General features: G+C 40.1%; 1 protein-coding gene across 2 annotated transcripts in view; it reads left to right on the top strand.

The window, feature by feature from the left end:
• AKAP12 (A-kinase anchoring protein 12) overlaps positions 1 to 9015 on the top strand; it is a 141593-nt gene extending 132578 nt beyond the window's left edge. For both annotated transcript variants that reach the window (XM_032782455.2, XM_032782456.2), the window contains one exon: positions 6678 to 9015. The gene's annotated coding sequence lies outside the window, so the exon portion shown is untranslated. The remainder of the gene's footprint in view (positions 1 to 6677) is intronic.
• Positions 9016 to 15145: the final 6130 nt, after the last annotated feature.

Raw genomic sequence — 15145 nt, forward strand, 5'->3', positions numbered from 1 at the left:
ACACACAGATAAACATAATCTGTTGGGGAAGAGTCAACACTGCTTTTGTAGAGGGAAAGCGTGTCTCACCAATCTTTAATAGAATTCTTTGGACAAGGGTGATCCAGTGGATACAGTATACTTGGACTTTCAGAAAGCCTTTGACACAATCTCTCACCAAAGCCTTTTAGGCAGAGTAAGCAGTCACGGGATAAGAGGGAAGGGCCTCTCATGGATCAGTAACCAGTTAAAAGAAAACAAAGGGTAGAAATAAATGGTCAGTTTTCAAAATGGAGGGATCTATACTGGATCCAGTGCTGTTCAACATATTCATAAATGATCTGGGAAAAGAGGTAAACAATGAGGTGGCAAGATTTGCAAAAGGTACAAAATTACTCAGATAGTTAAATCCAAAGCAGACTGCAAAGAGTTACAAAGGGATCTCAGAAAACTGGGTGACTGGGCAACCAATTGGCAGATGAAATTTTAATGTTGATTAAATGCAAAGTAATGCATATTGGAAAACATAATCCCAACTATACTTAAAAAATGATGGGATCTAAATCAGCTGTTAGCACTTAAGAAAGGGATCTTGGTGTCCATTGTGGATAGTTCTCTGAAAACATCCACTCAATGTGCAGCAGCAGTGGAAAAAAGCTAACAATATTAGGAACCATTAGGAAAGGGATAGCTAATCAGACACACAATATCATTGTGCCGCTATATATTTCCATGGTACAACCACACCTTGAATACTGCATGCAGTTCTGGTCACCACATCTCAAAAAAGTTTTATTAGAATTTTAAAAGATAGAGAGAAGGACAACAAAAATGATTAAGTTTCCATGTGTGGAGAGATTAAAAAGACTGGTACTTTTCAGCTTGGAAAAGAGACAACTAAGTGGGGGATAGGATAGAGGTCTAGAAAATTGTGAATGATATGGAAGTGAATAAGGAAGCGTTATTTACTCCCTTACACAATTTTTTTTTAAAAGGGTCACCCAATGAAATTAATAGGTTTAAAACAAAAGGAAATACTTCTTCATACAATGGACAGTCAACCTGTGGAACTCTTTTCCAGGGGATGTTGTGAAGGGAAAAACTATAATGGGGTTCCAAAAAGAATTAGATTAGTTCATGGAGGATAGGTCCGTCAATGGCTATTACCCAAGATGGTCAGGGAGAACCACATGCTCTGGGTTTCCCTTGTCTCTGATTGCCAGAAGCTGGGAGTGAACAACAGAGGATGGGTTCAGTGGTAGCCAAGTTAGTCTGTATAAGCAAAAAAAAAAAAAAGGTGGAAGCCCTTGTGGCACCTTAGAGACAAACAAATTTCTTTAGGCATAAGTTTTTGTGGGCTGGAACCTACTTCATCAGTTGTATGAAGTAAAAGATGAGCAGGTATAAATACATGAAAGGATGTGGGGTGGTTTCCCAGGTGTTAAGTCAGTCTAACGAGACAAAATCAATTAACAACAGGATACCAAGAGAGGAGAAATAACTTTTGAAGTGGTAAGAGAGTGGCCCATTACAGACAGTTGACAAGAATGTGTGAGTAACAGTAAGGGGAAATTAGTACTGGGGAAATTACATTTAGGTTTTTAATTATCCAACCATTTCCCATCTTTATTCAGGCCTAATCTGATGATATCTAGTTTGCGAATTAATTCCAGTTTTGCAGCTTCACATTGGAGTCTGTTTTTGAAGTTTTTTTTGTTGAAGAATTGCCACTTCGAGGTCTGTTATTGAGTGACCAGAGAGATTGAAGTGTTCTCTTACTGGTTTTTGAATGTTATGATTCCTGATCTCAGATTTGTGTCCATTTATTCTTTTGTATAGAAACTGTCTGGTTTGGCCAATGTACGTGGCAGAGGGGCATTGCTGGCACATGATGGCATATATCACATTGGTAGATGTGCAGGTGAATGAGCCCATGATGGTGTGGCTGATGTAGTTATGTCCTGTGAAGGTGTCCCTTGAACAGATATGTGGACAGAGTTGGCATCGGGGTTTGTAGCAGGGTTTGGTTCCTGGGTTGGTATTTTTGTTGTGTGGTGTGTGGTTGCTTCAGGTTGGGGGGCTATCTATAAGCAAGGACTGGCCTGTCTCCCAAGGTCTGTGAGAGTGAGGGATCGTCCTTCAGGATAGGTTATAGATCACTGATGATGCACTGGAGAGGTTTTAGTTGGAGGCTGTAGGTGACAGCTAGTGTATCTTAGAGCTTGGCTGAAGACAATCAATTGTGTGACGTGGTCTGGATGAAAGCTGGAGGCATGCAGGTAAGTATAGCGGTCAGTAGGTTTCCGGTACAGTGGTTTTTATGTGACCCATCATGTATTAGCACTGTAGTGTCTAGGAAGTGGATCTCTTGTGTGGACTGGTCCAAGCTGAAGTTGATGGTAGGGTGGAATTCCTCAAGGCCCTCCTTCCCATTGGTCCAGGTGATGAAGATGTCATCAATGGAGCGTAAGTGGAGTAAGGGCGTAAGGAGATGAGAGCTGATGAAGCGTTTTTTCTAAGTCAGCCATAAAAATGTTGGCATATTGAGGGGCCATGTGGGTACCCATTGCAATCCCGCTGATTTGAAGGTATAAATTGTCACCACATCTGAAATAGTTGTGGATGAGGACAAAAAGTCAAAGTTCAGCCACCAGGTTTGCCATGACATTATCAGGGATACCATTCCTGATGGCTTGTAGTCCATCTTTGTGTGGAAATTTGGTGTAGAGAGCTTCTACATCCATAGTGGCCAGGATGGTGTGTTCTGGAAGATCATCAAAGGATTGTAATTTCCTTAGGAAATTGCTGTCACAAAGAGATCTGGGAGTGCCGCTAGCGTAGGGCCTGAGGAGAGAGTCTACATAGCCAGATAAAACTGCTGTCAGGGTTCCAATGCCTGAGATGATGGGGCATCCCAGGATTCTCATTCTCATTGCTTGCCAGTTCTGTTCATTCCCTCTGAATCACCTGGCATTGGCCGCTGTTGGAAGACAGGCTACCGGGCTAGACGGACCATTGGTCTGACCCAGTATGGCCATTGTTATGTTTCTGTCTAAAAATGTAAATAAAGAGCCTTATTTTTAAAAGTTGTTGAGTATTCACAGCTTCCATTGTTAACAAGAGAACCTGTGAAAAATAGGCCACTTTTATTCAGTAGAAGCAACAGATCTTTTGGATGAGATGTAAAGCAGAGGTCTTGAACAGCTGTACTACCCAACTTCATGGGTGATTATTCTCCACTTGCCTACTGTATTATCCTTCACCTGCTGTCCCCCCATTAGTGCCAATTGGAGCTGTGCATAGTCAACGCCTTGGAAAATCAGAACACTCTTATTCAGGTGCAGCACAGCACTGTTTCTCTTGAGAGCTATTCCTCCTCTTTATGCCTTGGGGGAGCCGTGCTCTCCTACAGGGCCCCTCCTCCTTCTTGGGTAGTACAGTGAGAGTTTGCTTCACTTCTTGTTTTAGTCTTCGCTCATCAGCGATTGGGGGGAATTCCAGCAACAATCCTGGGGGTAATATGGGACATGCAGCTGTATTACTGTCATCTTACAAGCTAAGCAAGTTGATCCGTATCTAGTCAGTACTTGGATGAGAGACCTCCAAGGAAACCCCAGTTGCTGCAGGAAGTGCTTATAATTTAGTAGTGGCAGTCTTTTCTCAGGCTCAGTACTAAACTGTTGGTGTCAATTGAGACAGTAAACAAAAGTTCTAACCGTTTCTATTGCCGTTGTCATTTTGCCTCTGAAAATTAGAGACCAAATCATCAACTGGTGTAAGTCAGTTACTCTGTAGGCTTCAAATAGAGCTGTCCTGATTTATGTTAGGATCTGATCTTAGACTTCCAGAAGAATGTAACCTGGGAACTGGCTAATTTCCAAGTTTAAGAGGTAGCCACTTGAATGTTGGACACCTCAGAGGAGGGTAGGTTTCTGGCCACTGGAAGATGGGTCTGCTTCAGGACTTTTGAAAGGAAAAATTCACACCTACTTATCCTTTGCTGGGATTCTCCTCCTTCTCATCTTATGTTCCTAATGTGATCCTGCTTACCTTGCTACTGGTACCCAGTCATCCTGTTTGGCTGAAAACCAGTGGCACAAAAACCAGTGCAGAACCTGTGAGGCAAACTGGCATAATGAGGCTGTGATGCTGCCACCTTCTTGTTGTATTAGAGTTCTGTGGAAGTGAGAGAAGTGGTGGTCTCTTCGGAGCAAGAACTCAGAGTGAGATGGGGATTCTGCTGGGAAATGAAGACAAGGGGTGAAGTACTGAAAAAGAGTCACTTCAGTGTAGGAAAAACTCTAAAAACGATACAAACACAGCAGGGAAATGCAGCCACTTATTTAAAACTCCAGTCAGTGTCAGCTGGTGGATAATTATGAGCAACTTGACAATAACAAACCAGTGCAGCCATGTCATTTAAGCTTCTGTGATGTGGGACTTAAAAATAATTAACATGTTTAAATTCTGAAAGCTATCTTGACAGTATCTTTAAGTAGAATAATCCAGCTATATACCTGTGTGTTAACTTGCCTTTCAACAAGAACTGAAACAAACTGGAGAAGATGAAAGTTCAAGTTCAGCTGTCTATGGCCAGAAAACTGGTATAGATTCTAGAATGGGTTAGTTCATGATTAAGCATTTGAATTTCCAGGGTAATTTGGAAGGGTGCCCATTTATCTGTCTTTCTTCCACTTAAATAGTCAGCCAAATTTTCTTTTGTTAGCAATGTCTGGGGAAGAAGTAGAATTTTTCTCTGAAATATTAAGTTAGGTGGACAAATAGTTACTGAATTGTGATATCCTAAATTGTGTTCATCTTTTTTTTTGCCATTTTCATAAAAAACAATGGAAAAGGAGAGAGAGAGAGAGTTTATTGATTTTTCAGATCTCCTATTTCTGATGTAGAGTACAAGACAAAGTTTTGGTGGCTACATTCCAATTTTAAATCTTCAGATTTAAATTAGTTATGTCCGAATGATACCTCAATCCAGAAGAGATTAAAATAGGCTGTCAAATGACCAATCACTAGGGTAGCTTGTCAATGTAGAAAAGAGAATGTTTACCTATACTGAAGCTAATCAGACACGCTGTTGAAAACAGTGGAAATGAAATGAAAATGTAGTGATCACCACCCTTGAAAATTCTTTTAACACTTTTGCCAGATTCTAGATTTAAAACAACTATTTAGGGTGTGCCTCCGTGTTCTGCTACTCCCTCGTGTCTCCTGTTACCCTCTCCCTGGATTTTCTTAGGTGCTCCGTTTTCTTAGGAGTTCTGCAGGAAGGGGGTGTGAGTGTGCATTTAGTGAGGGTGTTGTGTTGTAGTGAGTGGGCTGACCAGAGCATCGAGCTCAAGGAGGGCTGTGAAGAAGATGGTATAAATGTTGTCAGTGGGGTATGGGAAATGTTCACTGGAGAAAATGGGGAGCGAATAGTGAAGAAGGTTTTGTGGAGGCAGCAGAATGTGGGGCATGCAACAAGGGCAGAATGGGGGTCTACGAGGCTTTTCACTGTATTCCTATATCTCCCCTGCAAATCTGAAGTGTCTCTCTCAGCGCTTTGAAAAAATGAGCCTGGGATCTTAAATTCCTAACTCTGTTAGTCAGTAAAAATCATGGACTGAACAGAGACACTGGATTTATGCTTTTTACCAATCTGCAACCCACTACCCTCCTCTTTTTGTCCTATGACTGCAGAGCTTAATGAGCCTTACATTATGTGCTAACTACTTATGCTAAATAGTCTGGTCCACCTTGCATTTGGCTGTGTTGTTCAGTACCTTTTACAGACCTGAAGATGAGCTCTTTGTAAGGTCGAAAGCTTGTCTCTTTCACCAACAGAAGTTGGTCCAATAAAAGATATTACCTCACCCACCTTGTCCCTTTAAAATGCTTAAGGGAGCCCAACTCCAGTGCACCTCCGAAGGCCCCCAGGAGTCCAGGCACCCTTCATTTTGGACTTTGGGAGGTATACCGGAAGGGCAAAGGGAAAACTCCCATGCTGTGTTGCCCTGCAATCCTTTTGCTTTCTCCATCTGGCTCCCCCTCTCCAGCCGCATCCTAAGATGTTGCTCATCACAGCCTTGTTCCAGCAGAAAGGTCTGACTTTTGATTAAATGGTAATTGTTTAAGTGGGATTTCACTTGTTGGCTGGTATAACAACTTCCAAGATAATGATTTAGGGCTGTGGCAAACTTTTAGGGCAAACTTTTGTACTGGTGATCCCTTTCACACAACAAGCCTCTGAGTGCGACCCCTTTATAAATTTAAAACACTTTTTAAAATATTTAACACTGTTATAAATACTGGAGGCGAAGCGGGATTTGGGGGTGGAGGCTAACAGCTCATGACTCCTCATGTAATAACCTTGGAACCTCCTGACGGGTCCCAACCCCCAGTTTGAGAACCCCTGATTTAAGAGGTCAAGATTTTCTCAGGTGTGTTTGGATTTTCAAGTGAATTCTCTTTAAGAGGAGGTAATGGTCACAGGTCATCCTTACCCTTACCGTCAGTTGTGTTTAGCGTAGCATTTTATTTTTAAACTGGAGGATGTTAACTGAGATGATGAGGTCTCTCTTCAACACCACTCCTGAAAAACAGCCTCACCACTTAAGGAAATTCTGAGGAAGAGTAGAAATTACTTGAGTGAAATTTGTGATTAATAAGGCTTTGTTAATATTTTTGTTCTTTTGTTTCAGCTGTTCTGTTAAATGTGTGTGTTACATTTGGAGAGACCAGAATGTGCAGAAGGCAAGAGCAGAAAGTGGAATCTGCTAATTGGTCTGTAAACCAATGTTTCTGAATTGTGAGATTAGACCATCAATATCTGACATCATTCCTTGAGAGTAGCTGACAATCCTGAGGAAATATCAGGAGCTTTAGTCATCACCCTCTACTCTTGGATGTTAACACTTCCTGTTTTCAAGACTTCTTGATTTTTGTTTGATGAAATGATTGAAAAAAGTGATGTCTTTGATTAAATGCTTTCCATAGCCTAATGGCAATGCCCAGTTTCTGTTGTTCCAGATTTCCCCCTTCTAACATGCTTCCAAAACTGGAGTGTAATTCTTGATGTATTTATATGTATATCATAAACCCAGTTCTGATTTTAATGTATATTTTCTCTATCTTATGTTAAAAATGCAAAATGAGATACATTTGCATCACTATATGAAACTAAGTGCATGTGACCATGGTGAAGCACTGTGAGTGAGATACAGCTAGCCACAAATTATCCCCGTGAAATTTAGGCAGGTTTTCCACTTAGTGAAAGGGTGTAAGAACTGATATTTAAGGCATTATGCTAGTTGTTGTTCCTGCTTCCATAAAAGAACATTCGTGATCAAAAGGTACATTTCCTATTTGGAAACCTACTGGTGTAAATTGTTAAGCAGAAGTTAATTTTGCATCACTTCCTCTATAGGAAGTGCACTATAATTTTCTTGAAAACATTTAAAGTTCATTTTATTGCAGTCTGATTTTTCTGACAGCACCTGGTGGAAGCTGGAAGTCCTTGAGAGTTACAAATTTATCCATTTCAAATTGTTCAGCAACCTTGAAATGGCGATTTCAAGAAATTATTGTCCTTAAATCTGAGACAATATTTCAGCATTATGAAGAAAAGGATTAACTGTTCTTATTTTTGCATTCTAATGTTATCCTGTCTCCTGGACCACACAAATGCCATGAAATGAGACATGTTCCTTTAAAAAAAATGTTTTGATAGATACTGGATTATGTCCGCTCCATATTTATGCCCATTTCTTTTCAGAACAGTGTGTTTCATTATGCTCATGTACATTTGGCAGATTGTGATTTCTGAAAATGATTTAAATAAAATCTTTGCTTATACTTAGCTCTGTTGGTTTTAATTAAGACTTGGCAAACCTGGAACAAAATATTTCTCAATTTTGTCAGGTGTTAAGTTACAAGTGTAAATCAGTGCACACACAAAACTGAGCAGGCTTGAAATACTAAATAACTGAACAATTATTAAATGTTTAAAGTATTCTGTACTCAACCTTCTAGGCACAGAACAAGGATGATGGGTCGTCATTAGTTTTAGATCTGGTTTCTAAAATAAATGTTATATGTTGCACTTTGTGAACTTCACACCATTCTGGTTGAGCAAGATGTTGACCAATAACTTCATTATCCTATCTGTATAGTAATTTATTTTAAAATGAACTGTTTCCTTCTAATGTACCAAATGTTCTTGTTAGGGCAGGTGCCTCCCAGTCTCTGGGTCTGCACAGTGTGCAAACAAAGAAATGTGACGGATTGCACCATCTGGTGGTGGTTTTCTGCAACTTGCAGCTGTTACTCAGAAAAAGTATGTTAGCCAACTAATTCACCTCTGGCAAGCAGATATGGGTTTCTCCTAAAATGTGTATAAAACAACACATGCATCTAACAAAATATGGTCATATCTGCACATACATGCTTACAATGGCAGAGCTATACCAATACAGCTCTGCTTCTGTAAGATTGCTTGTGTAGCTGCATTATGCCTACGGGGGAGAGCTCTCCCGTTGACATAAAACCAGCTCAACAAGTGGTGGTAGCTATGTCAGTGAGATGTAGTGCTGTGTACCCAAGTGTTTATGCCGGCAAAGCTTATGTTACTCAGGGATGTGGGTTTTTTCCACACCCCCAAATGTCAAAAGTTTTCCTGACATAAGTGCTAGCGTAGACATGCCTTAGTCTTGAGCGGAAAAGTGACAGGATCCTTGTGCTGTAATTGCTGAATGAGAATTCCAAATATCAGGTTGTTTTGAGTATCTTCTCACTGTATTTGGCATAAACCATCTCATCACAAAGTCAGGAGTTAGAAACACAAAGTAATTTCTGCAGAAATATCCAGTTATGTGACGTGTTTAGAGCTATCTTCTGAACATTTTAGGGTACATTAAAAAATTAGTTTTACAATTCTCTTTTTTTTCTTCATTTTTACTCTCTCCTCTCACCCCTTCGCTACTCTCTGTAAGAAGCACTCAAAGTGCTTAGCCCAGGAACAATGTCTGTGTTTTTTTTGTTGTTGTTGTTGTTTTTTTTTTTTGTTTTTTTTAAAAACGTCTAATTTATCTGCTAAAATTTTTCTGAAGTCTTTTTTCTTCTTCTTCCCCCTTGACAGTCTTAACTGTAGTTGAATATCTCTTCAATCCTAAAATTGGGAAACTATTCTGGGTTAAGAGCAGGTCTTTAGTAACTTGTACTACAGGCAGATGCTGCTTCAGTAAAACATTCAACCTGGGACATCTTTAACCCTAAAGAACAAACTAGTGCTCAGAACCTTTGAATCCCTTCTTTCAGCTCACTCATATTTTAACAGAAGTTAGTCGTGCATGTGAGACTTGGAGAAACATTTATATGAAGCTTCAAGACACTTTGATACTGTACTTAAAATGAATTAGGATCTTCACTTTGCTCTGAGGACTTTGATTTTACCTGACATAATGCACCACGCACTGTGTGCGCGTGTATAACATTGAAAGAAGAGGTTGGTATAATTAACAGATGGGACTCTGGGGATGCCCAGAAAAAAGAAGTGTCCTTTAGCTCTCTAAAGTCAATATTCTCCTACAAAGAACATGGCAGGAAGGGCCTTATTTTTGGCCCAATTATAAATGACGCCAATCTGCATTGTCACCGGTGCAACTTGCTAGAGTACTCCCTGAGTAAAGATTTTTCTTAACTCGCAGAAAAATATATAAAAGTTTAAACTTGACAAATGTGATATCAAAAAATCCAGTCTCTTTCCTTAGTGGCAACTTTCCCCCTTATCTTTGGGCATGAATTACTAAAGTAATTCTGACAATGGCTGTCAGTTCCCAGAGATTATGTTGCTTTTTTATTTGTGCTTTTTATAACACCATGCAAAAGTGAAATCAGTTACGTTTGTACAAAATTATATACCCATATACGTTAAGCCAATTGCAATAACTGCAACAGGTAAAACAAAACAATAGCATGACCTATGTAAACCTTTGTAGCTCCAAAGCTGTTAATAATATGTAAAGTTATTTCTTGTCTAAACCTCATTTAAAGAAAGCTAGCTTTTATCAAAATGTAAATTCTGTTGGTAGAAGCTGAGAAGCAAGTGCTTAATCTTGCTTGATTTTTTTTTTTATTTTTTTATTTTTTTTTTTTAAATATTAAGCCTGGGCCTAGCTAAGCAATGCAACAAATGTTAACTGTATAACCAATGTTTCTTCTTGTAACAGACACCTATAAAATATGTCACCATTAAGACCTTCCTAATGGTGCAAGGAACATCTCTCTACATACAGATACTACTTTGTTCCCGCGTATTGCTTTGGCCCCTGAAATACTCACGCTGCAACCTGTAGCTTGTGCTTAAACTCCAAACTTGCAGCTTCCTCTAATCCAATGTACTGGGTTAAAAAAAAATGTTGATTTTCTATTTTCTGTTTTTAAGGTAGATTTTCACTGACTAAATAAAGTACAACCACAAGTTCATTCTAGTGTGTGTGTGTGTGTGTGTTTTGTAGTTTCGACTTCTTGCAAGTGGTTTCTCTGTTTTATTGATAAATCTCCAGACAAGAGAATAAGTTTTGCTTCTTGATAACAGACAGTGTTGATTGACATTTTCTCATTCAACTTTAGATCTGAATTTAAAAAAAATTATGATTATATTGAAGCTTCAGTTGTGTGGGTGTATGTATGAATGGGTATATATAGTAAGCTATTTCAGAGGATTTTGAAGAACAATTTCCAGATTGAATTCAGGCTTGTTGATTGTGTTCAACGAGCAGGAAAGGCTATGGAATCAATTGTACACTTTCTTTGTGTAGCTACTGAAGTCAGGCAAAAATAAGGCATCAGTGTGGCTAAAGTTACAGCTTAATACTGACATTGAATTGCCACAACAAATATGCAAAGCTCTCTGCACTGGCTCTCTGATCAGAATTTTCAAATGGTTTCCAACAGCACAGGGGTAACTCAACATCTCCCTTGAGATGATGCAAATAAATTAAAAATTACTTAAAAGAAGATTTAAACCCAAACATAAAAATTGGGGCTATCAAATTATAGAATAAACCATACTGGGGGAGGGGGGAAATACTTGACTCCTATCCCTCCTTCAGCCTACCCTAGCAGCAAAAGAAAACTTTTATAGTTGTGGCTGTAGGGCAAGCAGCATCAGGCCTTAGACTGCATTGGCCTCCCTTTTTATAGGACAGCAAGGTTTGCATCCTCCCAGTAAGTCTTACGTTGACATTAGTTTGTAGCCTCTTCCTCTCAGTTCAACTTTGAAACCCAGATTAAAACATTGCTATGGTGAAGTTGTACAGATTGGTTTTTGTGTTTTTTTCTTTTAAACTGAGACCATTTAATTTAAAAAAAAAAAAAAAGTGTTGGTGAGTATGTGGTGGTTATTTGGTTAATAAACTCTGCCTTTGTAGTCACTATTTGTGTTTGTCTGTACATGTCCTTTTGTGGCCCTCATCACCACAGTTTCTGATCCCCAGGGCAGGAAATTGTTGTTACCTTATCAATAGCAAGCATCCTAATTATTAAACTGAAGTGCTCAGTAAATGGGATGCTATTAGACTGGGTCCTTGCATCAATTTTTCTCAAAGGGTAATTTCCCAGTTTCTAGCATAATAGGCAGTGAACAGACACCATATTATCTTAGGAGGATGGTGCTGTTTGGTGATGGTGAGGGACTTCAGTGGAGCTACACCACTTAACACCCAGCTGAGAATTTGATCCAGTTATGTCTTTACAGTTAACACTTACATTGTGCCTTAGCTGATATATATATACTATAAAATATCAATTCCTACTGCCCATATGAACTAATCTATAGAATAGACTAGAGTAAATTTGTACTAAGCAAAAGCTTATAGACAAAGCTGGATTTAAATATAACCTGAACATAAGAAAAATCCTGCTGTGGCTCTGAAGACTTCTTTGGGAACAACCACCATGATGACACCACGTAGGGTGGGAGTGGGACGTTGGAATGACAGAAATGGGATGGAATTCAATAGTACAAAGCACATGGTCATGTACTTAGGGCCCAATAAGGGTTTCTTCGAGCTGGTGGGGGCTTGTCAGTTGGAAAAAATGGAGGAGGAGACGTCTTGGTCTGTTGGTCAATCACAGGATGCCAAGCCACCAGTGTGATGCAGCTACAAAAAGGCAAGTGTGCTCCTAGGCTTTATCTGGTAAGGCATTTCCTGCGGAGCTAGAGAAGTACAATGGCATTGTACAAGGCACTGGTGGTGTCAAACCTTATTTGGAATACTATGTACAATTCTGGTCACTTGTGTTAAGGAAAGAGGAATGGCAGTTGGAACAGATGCGGAGAAGAGCTACTGGGCTGGTCAAGGGAATGGAGGGCCTGTCTTAGGAAAATGGAAGAGCTTGGCTTGGTTAGGTAGCAAAAAAGGCTGAGAGGAGATATGATTTCTTGCTATAAATACATCAGAAGGGTAAACGGGGGCGGGGGGGGAGGGGAGGTATTAACTTGAAGGCCAATGTTGACACAAGAACAAATGGATATAAACTGACCATGCTTGCAGAGAAGGTCTCTAACCATCAGAAGAGTGAGGGTAGGGGAGCTTCCACATAGGAGTTGGGGGATGAACAACTTAGTTTTAAGAAAGAACGGGACATATTTATAAGTGAGAGTGTATGATGGGTTGCCTGTAATGGAGGGGGTGCAGGGCTCACTAGTATTAGTGTTCACTTCCAGTTTATGCTTTATATTCGGGGTCAGGAAGGAATCCCCCCCCCCCCATGTATTCTGGAATTATTTTTTGTCTCCTTCCTCTAAAGCATCAGGGATGGCTATAGCTGTAGATGGGATTCTGGGGTGGACCAGGGCTTTGAGGTTGCACCAAACATTCTCAGGCGTGTAGCTGCCTGGTTCTTGCCCACATGCTCAGGATCTAACTGATTCTCATAGGTGGGAGTGGGAAGGAATTCGCCCCCCCCCCCCCGCCCAGCTCAGATTGACAGGCCCAAGTTGAGGTGAGCAACTTAACCATAGGCCTCACTACCTGCATTCAGCTGAGGATGGCAAAGATTGCAAAGCCCCAGCTGAGACTGGCAAGGAGGCTCTTGCTGTTGGTATTGTTGGAGCGCGCTGGACCTGATCTCTCCACTCCTTTGCACCTGCACCTTGCAGAGTAAGTTACACCTGTGCAAAGTGAATACAAAACATGAGCAGATCTGTATGGTGGTATTTCTCATCCCTTGTCCCCAAGTCAAGGCAACGGAGACTAGCTTCCTCCCCCCAAAGTCTGAAAGGTCACTCTTAGCTGAGTCGGGTTTTAGACTTCACTATTTTTCAGTCCAGGAGAGGAAGAATCTAGTGATCTGCAGGACAAGAGAGACTGAAGTTGATTAGCATTTCATTAATTTTTTGTTTATATTTTAATCCCTGTAATTAAAGTTCTTCCGTCCATGGTTACAGGCACTGTAGAAATTAGCAAAATAACAGCTCTGAACCAGCTTATTTAAGGAGGTGGTGTTATGCAGAAAGACACAGATTACAGAGGGTATTATTTATTTGTTGTTTGAATTCCTCTGTCCACCAGCATAATATTTAGTCTTTAAGGGGATCAGCTTCTGTATTAAATGACTGAAGGATAACTAATGTGACATCAATTTTTAAAAAGGGCCCCAGAGGTGATCCCAGCAATTACAATCCAGTAAGCCTGACTTCAGTACCGGGCAAACTGGTTGAAACTATAGTAAAGAGCATAATTGTTGGACACCTAGATGAACATGATATATTGGGGAAGAGTTAACATGATTTTTGTAAAGGGAAATCATGCCTCATCAATCTATTAGAATTCTTTGGGGAGGAAGGGGGTCAACAAGCATGTAGACAAGGGGGATCCAGTGGCTATAGTGTACTTAGATTTTCAGAAACCCTTTGACAACATCCCTCAAAGACTCTTATGCAAAGTAAGCTCTCATGGGATAAGAGGGAAGGTCCTCTCGTGGACTGGTAATTGGTTAAAAGATAGGAAACAAAGGGTAGGAATAAATGGTCAGTTTTCAAAATGGAGCGAGGTAAATAGTTGTCCCCCAAACGTCTGTACTGAGACCAGTCCTGTTCAATGTTTTCATAAATGATCTGGAAAAAGGACTAAACAGTGAGGTGGCAAAATTTGCAGATGATACAAAACTATTCAAGAGAGTTAAGTCCCAGGCAGACTGCGAAAACTACAAAAAGATCTCTAAAAACTGACGGGGCAAGAAAATAGTAGATGAAATTCAATGTTGATAAATGCAAAGTAATGCACATTGGAAAACACAATCCCAACTATCCATATAAAATGATGGGGTCTAAATTAGCTGTTAGAACTCAAGAAAGAGATCTTGGAGTCATTGTGGATAGTTCTGAAAATATCCACCCAATGTGCAGTGACAGTTTAAAAAAGCGAACAGAATGTTGGGAATCATTAAAAAAGGGATAGATAATAGGACAGAAAATATATTGCCTCTATATAAAGCCATGGTACTATCACATTTTGAATACTGCATGCAGATGTGGTCACCCCATCTCAAAAAAGATATATTAGAATTGGAAAAGGTTCAGAAAATGACAATAAAAATGATTAAGGGTATGGAACGGTTTCCGTATGAGGAGCGATTAATAAGACTGGGACTTTTGAGCTTGGAAAAGAGACAACTAAGGGGATGATATGATAGAGATCTATAAAATCATGATTGATGTGAAGACTGTAACTAGGGAAGTGTTATTTACTCATAACACACAAATTAGGAGTCACCAAATGAATTAATAGGCAGCAGGTTTAAAACAAAAGGAAGTAGTTCTTCACACAATACACAGTCAAAACTCTTTGCCAGAGGATGTTGTGAAGGCCAAGACTATAAGACAGTTCAAAAAAGAACGAGATAAGTTCATGGAGGATAGGTCCACCAATGGGCAGGGATGGTGTCCCTAGCCTCTGTTTGCCAGAAGCTGGGAATGGGTGATGGGATGGATCACTTGATTTCCTGTTCTGTTCATTCCCTATGGAGCACCTGGCATTGGCCACTGTCAGAAGACAGGAAACTGGGCTAGATGGATCTTTGGTCTGACCTAGTATGGCCGTTCTGATGGTCTTATGTTTACTTCTTGGTGGCAGGCAAAATCAATTGAGACATGTGTGGCTCTTCC

This window comes from Chelonoidis abingdonii, chromosome 3 (assembly GCF_003597395.2).
Source record: "Chelonoidis abingdonii isolate Lonesome George chromosome 3, CheloAbing_2.0, whole genome shotgun sequence".
NCBI classification, from domain to species: Eukaryota; Metazoa; Chordata; order Testudines; family Testudinidae; genus Chelonoidis; species Chelonoidis abingdonii.